This window comes from Macaca nemestrina, chromosome 2 (assembly GCF_043159975.1).
Source record: "Macaca nemestrina isolate mMacNem1 chromosome 2, mMacNem.hap1, whole genome shotgun sequence".
Taxonomy (NCBI): Eukaryota; Metazoa; Chordata; class Mammalia; order Primates; family Cercopithecidae; genus Macaca; species Macaca nemestrina.
Genome location: NC_092126.1, coordinates 179,968,205 through 179,976,780, shown reverse-complemented (window position 1 = coordinate 179,976,780; position 8,576 = coordinate 179,968,205).

Genomic DNA, 8,576 nt, shown 5'->3' with positions numbered 1-8,576 from the left:
ATTTCACTGCTGTATGGTCCATGATTGTTTATCATAGCAATTTCCTTAGCATCTAATCTAGTATCTTCTACACACTGAATCCTTCATAAATATTGGTTCAAGTAGCATGTGGTCTACTTTCAACCCTTTATTTTTAAAAAAATTGTCACACTAATTATACCAAATACTGTTTTGTTATGGTTCATATTATGAAAATGTCCAGTGTCCTGGCTACACTGTAAGGCACAAGTGGAAATACTTTCACTTTCCAGGATCAAAGAACCATTTCAAGTATTCGTATTTTATTAGCTTTGCTAACCATAATAAATAAATATTTTCAAAGAAGAAATTAAGTGTACTCTCTTTTTCCAAAAGAGAATATATCAAAGCTGAAAGTGTCATAAGTACCTAACAATGGAAGCTGTTGTTTCTTTTATTAGACTTAGCAAGGGAGCAGTTCCTCCATGTTTATATTCGATAGCTTTGCATTGAACAAGCCAGTTAGCCTTACATACAATTATAAAGGGATTGCAATCATTAACCCAACATCTAAAATTATTACACTCAAAGATATATGTATCAAATAAAAATCAGGTATGGTAGATTACTAATTATATGTGATTTATTCCAGAATACAGAAGACAAAAGCACTTTCCACACGTTGGGTAGACACAGCTTGGGGTGGTTAGGGTACATGTACATTTAGGAAGAGTAGTGGCTCCTTTCCCAAAGTGGCTCAGCAGAGGTTGATTCTAGCGGGAGGTTATAGTTGTATATCCCTCTCTGCGATTTCATAGTGGAATGGTTGCTGGTTACCTCAGTGGCATAAGACACCAATATTCTCTGTGGATCAGGACGCAGAAGACCACAATGGTTCCCACTGCATGGCTGCTACTGATAGCCTCTATTTTTCTTCTTTTTTACTAAGCATCTGGCACTGCAAGAATAATGAGCTCTCCAGAGTTTCTTTTGGTGTGAATATTCTGGGGTTGGTGTGTTTGGTTGTTTTTCTCCACTGTGTTGCTGTATATTCTTTAGTGGGCTTCTGAGCCTTCTCAGGACTAATTTGGTTTGCGGATAGCTATACTTCTTGTTCTTTATTATTATTATTATCATTATTATTATTATTATTTTGTAAGGAGATGAAGCCTGGTATCTCCAACTCCACTATCTTGGTGACTTCAATCTCTCAATAGCATTTTTATATGCTGACAATAAACACACAGAAACTAAAATTAAAAACAAAATACCAGCTGAGTGTAGTGGTACACACCTGTAATCACAGCACTTTGGGAGGCCAAGGCAGGAGGGTTGCCTGAGCTCAGGAGTTTGAGATAAGCCTGAGCAACATAGGGAGTCCCCATATCTATCAAAAATAATAATAAATTAACCAGACATGGAGGCATGTGCCTGTGGTCCAACCTACTCAGAAGACTGAGGTGGAAGGATTGATTGCTTGAGCCTGGGGGTCGAGACTGCAGTGAGCCATGATCACACCAATGCATAGAGCCTGGTAGAGCAAAACTATCAAAAGAAAGAAAAGAAAAGAAGAGGAGAGGAGAGGAGAGGAGAGGAGAGGAGAGGAGGAAGGAAGGAAGGAAGGAAGGAAGGAAGGAAGGAAGGAAGGAAGGAAGGAAGGAAGGAAGGAAGGAAGGAAGGAAGGAAGGAGAAAAGAGAAAAGAGAAAAGAAAAGAAAAAAGGAAGGAAGGAAGAAAGAGAGAGAAAGAAAGAAAGAAAGAAAGAAAGAAAGAAAGAAAGAAAGAAAGAAAGAAAGAAAGAAAGAAAGAAAGAAAGAAAGAGAAAGAAAGAAAGAAAGGAAGGAAGGAAGGAAGGAAGGAAGGAAGGAAGGAAGGAAGGAAGGAAGGAAGGAAGGAAGGAAGGAAGGAAGGAAGGAAGGAAGGAAGGAAGGGACAGACACTTGCAGTTGATCCCATCCTCTCCAAAATACTTAGGTATACACTTAGCAAAACATGTACAGGATCTGTATTTGAAAATTATAAAATACTGATGAAAGAAATAAACAAAACCTAAGTAACCTGAGAATAAATTGTGCCTGTGTATCAGAAGATCCAACATAATAAAGATGTCAGTTATTTCCAATTTGACTAGAGTTTTGATGTAATACCTACCAAAATTAACAGATTTTTGAATACATATATAAGCTTATTTTTCAATTTGGAAAGATGAAAGATCTGGAATAGCTAAAACAAAAATAAAAAAGAAGAAGAAGAATGTAGTTGTGAGTGTTACTCTATCAGATGATTTTTTTAAAGCAGTAAAAGCAATTCAAATAAAAAAGGATAGCCCTTTCGACAAATACTGCTGGAATAATTGGACATTCATAGGTAAAAATATAAAGTTCTACCTAAATCTCAAACTTTATAAAAAAGTTAACTCAAAATGGGTTACAAACTTAAATGGAAAATATAACTATTAGAAAAAAAATACATAGATGAAAACCACGGTAAACTATAGTAAATCCAAGAGTTCTTAGACTTATCATTCAAAGCATAATCCAAAAAATAAAAAAAAAAAATGTTGAATTTGACCTCATGAATATTTTTTTTTTTTTTTTTTTTTTTTTTTTGAGACGGAGTCTCGCGCTGTGTCACCCAGGCTGGAGTGCAGTGGTGCGATCTCGGCTCACTGCAAGCTCCGCCTCCCAGGTTCACGCCATTCTCCGGCCTCAGCCTCCGAGTAGCTGGGACTACAGGCGCCCGCCACCACGCCCGGCTAGTTTTTTGTATTTTTAGTAGAGACGGGGTTTCACCATGTTAGCCAGGATGGTCTTGATCTCCTGACCTCGTGATCCACCCGCCTCGGCCTCCCAAAGTGCTGGGATTACAGGCTTGAGCCACCGCGCCCGGCCATGAATATTATAAATTCTGGCTCTTTTGGCAGTCATGTGAAGAGGATAAAAAGACAAGCTACTGACTGGAAGAAAATACATTTAAATTACATATCTAACAACGAACTAATATCTAAAAAATATAAAAAGCTCCCCAAACTCAACAGTTAAAAATAATCCAATAAGAAAATAAGCAGAATATGAGACCAGACATTCCATTGACAAGAGTATATTGGTGACCAATAAGCACACACACAAAAAATGTTCAACATAATTAGCTATGTGAAAAATGCAAATAAAAAACATAAAGGATGTAACTACACACTTGAAGAATTGCAAAACAGAAAAATAATGACAATAACAAATGTTGCCATGGATTTGGAAAAACTGAATCCCTCATGCATTGCTGGTGGGAATATAAAATATTATAGCCTAAAAATGTTATACCCTGAAAAACAGAAGTTTCAGATAAAACTAAACACACAATTTCCATTTAACTCAGTAATTACACTCTTGGGCCTTTATTCCAGAAAAAAATTAAAATTTAAGTTCACATAAAAACATGTATGAATGTTTTTGACAATTTTATTCATAGGAGCCAAAAACTTATAAAAATATAATCAGCTCATATATACTTCAGTCTTTTTTTCTTGGGGGTTGGAGGAGACAGGATCTCACTCCATCACCTGGGCTAGAGTGCAGTGGCAGGATTATAGCTCATTGCAATCTCAAATTTCTGGGCTCAAGCAATCCTCCTGCTGACAGTACAAGCATGTGACACCATATCCTGTTTGTCACAGTTGCCTATTACAGAAACTGTGTAAATATATACCATGAAATACTACTTAACAATACAAAAAGGGGCTATTCAGGTATACTACCACTTGTATAAATCTGTATGAAATTATACTGAGTGAACACATCATTCATCAAGACACCTGATTTACTAAGGAGTTCAGCCTTGGCTTTCATCTTCAGGCCAGAGTTTAAATATGAAGAACTTATAATACGTGAACTGAGAGCTGAACAATAATATATGACTTAAAATTATGCTTGAATTTATAATCTTCATTCATATTAACTATTAAAATTGTTGTGAATGAAAAATGTAATATATATACATATATATTTAATCATTGCAATTCAAAGTATGATGCTAGGTTCAGCTGCAGTGACATCATCTGAAAGCTTACTGGAAATGCAGAAAATTGTGCTCCATCCAAAGCCTACCTAATCGGAATCTTCATTTTGCAAGACCTATACATTAACTTTTGAGCATCTCTGCTCTAGAGTAATAACATAAAGTGAAAGATGAGTGAAAGAAACATTTCTCCAAATATAATATGAAAATTGCCAATAAGTACATGAAAAGATGCTCAAAAACATTAAAGAAAATGAAATTTAAAACCACAATGAAATATCCCTTCATAATCAGTAGAATGGATACTGTAGGAAACTAACAAACATGCAAATAGCAACAAAACATAAAATAAATGTTGGTGAGAATGTGCAGAAATTGGAAATTTTGTGCACTATAGAATGGATTGTAAACTTCTGCAGCCACTGTGATATAAGGTATGAAAATTCCTCAAAAAATGAAAAATAGTATTTCTATAAGATCAAGCAATATTACTTCTGAGTATATATTCAGAATAGTTTAAAACAGTATATTGAAGGTTAATAGCAGTGCTATTCACAATAGCCAAGAGGTAAAAGCACCTAAAATGTCCACTGATAAATGAATGGAAAAACAAAATGGGATATGTGTGCATAGGGGTGTGTGTTTGTGTGAGATATGTGTGTGATATATATATAACATTTATATATATATATGTATATTTTCTGATTCCACTTACATGAGGATTATAATATAGTGAAAATCATAAACACAGAAAGTAGAATGGTGATAATCAAGGGCTAGTGTGGGAGAAATAGGTATACCTATAAATTTGTGTATGTAAGTATATATATGTACACTTAATAAAATATTTTTTGGCCTGAAAAAGGAAGAAAATCCTATCACATGCTACAACATAAATGAACCCTGAGGATACTAAGCTAAGTGAAGTCAGTCAGCCACAAAGTGACAAATATTATCTGATTCCACTTACATGAGGTTTCTAATGGTCAAAATCATAGAAATAGAAACTAGAATGGTGATGACCAAAGGCTAGTGTGGGAGAGAAGGAGTTGTTTAGTGGGCATAAAACTTTTGCTTTGCAAAATAAGAAAGTTCTGGAGATTGATTGCACACCAGTGTAAATGTACTGAACACTACTGAACTGTACACTTAAAAGTTGTTAAAATGGCAAATTTTATGTTGTGTATTTTTACCACAATAAAAATGTGAAATCTGCATACACAAATATTGAAAAAAGTTGGCATAATCTTTGTTATTCAAAAGGAAAAATACAAACAAGAAATAAAACAAAATATAAAATCTAAAATACCTTCTAGAATCTGGTCACAACCAATCTTGACTACATCATTTCCCACATTTATAAATTAATATTTTATTTTAGTCAATATCTCATACATTAATATGCAACCATCTTAATGTTCCTTCATCTTCATCCTTAGTGGAGATGATGACTCTCAACTCAATTGTATTTTGTTTATGATACATTATAAATCATTGTGCTTGAATTAGTCCTCCCACTTTTTATGGTAGGAATCAGGTCTTATTAATAATTATACATTGGCCGGGAGCAGTGGCTCACGCCTGTAATTCCAGCACTTTGGGAGGCCGAGGCGAGTGGATAACAAGATCAGGAGATCGAGACCATCCTGGCTAACACGGTTAAACCCCGTCTCTACTAAAAAAAATACAAAAAAATTAGCCGGGCGTGGTGGCGGGCGCTTGTAGTCCAGGCTACTCAGCTACTAGGGAGGCTGAGGCAGGAGAATGGAGTGAACCCAGGAGGAGGAGCTTGCAGTGAGCTGAGACTGCGCCACTGCACTCCAGCCTGGGGGACAGAGCAAGACTCCATCTCAAAATAATAGCAACTATTATTATAAATTATTATACTAATAATATTAATAATTATTATTATATATTTAGCTTAACATATGGCATATAGGTCTTCAGTGTCAATTAAATTAATAGAAACACTACTACTTCAGAACCTTTGACCATGTGTTTCTCTGTGTGAAACACACACATACAGGTACACGCACACATGTCATGTGCATGCATAAACATACACAAATTCACATATGTACATGCACATACCTAATGTGTATGTCCCCTCCCAAATACATGTTTAAACTTGATCCCCATTGTGCTGGAGTCTCTTAGGAAGTGAATGTCATGAAGGCTCATGACATTCAATACCTTATATTATAAATAAATAATATAAATCAATACCTTATATTATAAAAGAAGCTTCAGAGAGAGTTTGTGTCTCTTGTTCTTCCACTCTGCCTTGTGGGGACACACCCCTCCTTTCCCTCCAGAGGATGCAGCAACAAGGTGTCATCTTGGAGACAGAGCAGTCCTCATCAGACACCAAATACTAGTGCCTTCCTTGGAATTTCCAGTTTTCAGGACTTTTAAAAATACACTTCTAGTATTTATAAATTACGTAGTCTATGGCATTTTGTTATAGTAACCTAAACTGACTAAGGTAACACCCACACTGTATTCTTTATCTAGCAAAATCCTACGCATTTGTTAACAGCATGATTGAATTTGATTTTCTTCCCTAATTGTTATGGCCCAGGAATGTGTCTCATTTCTTCAAATTCTTACTATCATTGCGATATGACTGCAAGCTGATGACATCACCATTTAATGTTTACTTCTGTATAGCTTCTCTTTAAAAGGGGATGGTGGGAAACTATTCTTTGTAAGTTTCCACCTGGCTCCTAGGTGAATTATATGACTCAATTATTCCCTCATATGTAGAAATACATATGGATTTTTCATTTAGAATTCCATTAAGATGTTCAGTTTAATTTTGGTTAATTGATTCATTGATAGATTAGATATGATACTTTTTCTTTGTAATACAGCAACTACAAATTATTTACAATGTTTTGGAATAAACTCATTGAAGGGTGAACTTATGGATTCACTGAAATTTTGTTTTCATTCAGGATCCAGAGAATCATGGCTGTTTTATTTCTAGTTAGGCTTTTAAGAAAGGAAAGAAGCACTGCTCAGAGATACCATTTTCCAAACAACCCTGACATGCTGGTGTTTGCTAGTGGACCGATTTGACAAAAGACACCTCCAAGGAGTTATTTTTGGTAAAATAAACAACACAGTATCATAACTTTGTGCTTGTCAATCCCACCAGCAAAATAATTTACTCAATAAAATGGGCAAATTAGAACTCAAAAGTTCATAGCATTGAAGTAAAATCTCCAGACTAAAAAGACTCAACTATGTAACAACACTTATGCAAGGACAAGGCTTAGATTGGTAAATTAATTTATAGCTTTGCCCTTTTCTTATTTTTGCATGGTTAATTCTTGTCAATATTAAATTATGTAGGTTTTTGTGCTTAATTAATTTGAGGATAAGCTCATCACTGTTTCCATGGAATAAATCTGGTTAGAATGGTGATTTTTCTGACGTGAGTTTAATATATGATAATATTACTAACATTTCCATAAATTGCTTTTAAATATCACTGATAAGTTTAAAATATTTTATTACATATTGAATCATAAAAATGGTATTTTTAATCATGAGAAAATATATTAATAAAGCATAAACATTGTTATCCACTGTAGAAAGTTAGATTCCTATGTTTTCATGACTAAAATCATTATCGGCAGCAGCAGTAACAGCAGCAGCATCTTTATTTTATCATCATCATCCTTGTAATTCAAAGTATGGTCTTTGGACTAGCAACATCAGTGCCACTTGGAAGCTTTTTAAAAGTGATTAAACTCAGTTCTTACCCCAGCCTTCTGAAGTCTAGTAAACTCCCTAGATGATTTGCATTTACATTAAATTTTGACAAGACCAATTATCATGATCATCATCATAAACATCCCTCAGTTTGCTACAATAGAGCTTCTGTGCACTTTTAAGTGTTTTTCATTTGTTTGATTTTGTTTGTTGTTTTGCATCCACTATATCATATGTTGTGCTCTAAGGGGGCAGATAATTAATATGTATCACTTATAAAATGAAATGACATTGTAATACTATCAACTATTTTGGTTTTCTAAAAGTAGTGAACACCCATCCTTTGAACTGTTCTCCAGCTTAAGGTATAAGCAACAACATGAGGAGTTTGTCAGAATGTACATATTAGATTGGTGGGGCTTGGATGAGCTTGAGATTCTCTTGCCTTCTTTGTATTTTTATGGATCTAATGTAAACAACCTGATATCATTTATGAGACTGGTTTCCTTACTGCAGAATATAATTATTTCAGGGCTCAGTGTTAGTCACAATTATAAATGGGATGTGCACTTAGCAAAACAATCAGACTTGGTAAGAGGCAATCCATGTTGAGCTCCTTTGTAAGCTGCATCTCTGCCATCATGGCCCCTTTGCACATAAGTCCACTGATAAGGCACCTACGTTTCTGAGAAAATAAAGAGGCTAATTTACTGCATAATCCATGATGTCATCTTCTGCATAGGATACAATGTTATAATTTATCTTAGACACAAACTTCTTACTCTGTATAAAATTTTAACAATACATCTATATATCTTTTTCCCTTACCAACTTATTACCAATTTTCCAATCTTGTTCTTTTCAAATCCCTCACATGGAGAAAAATCA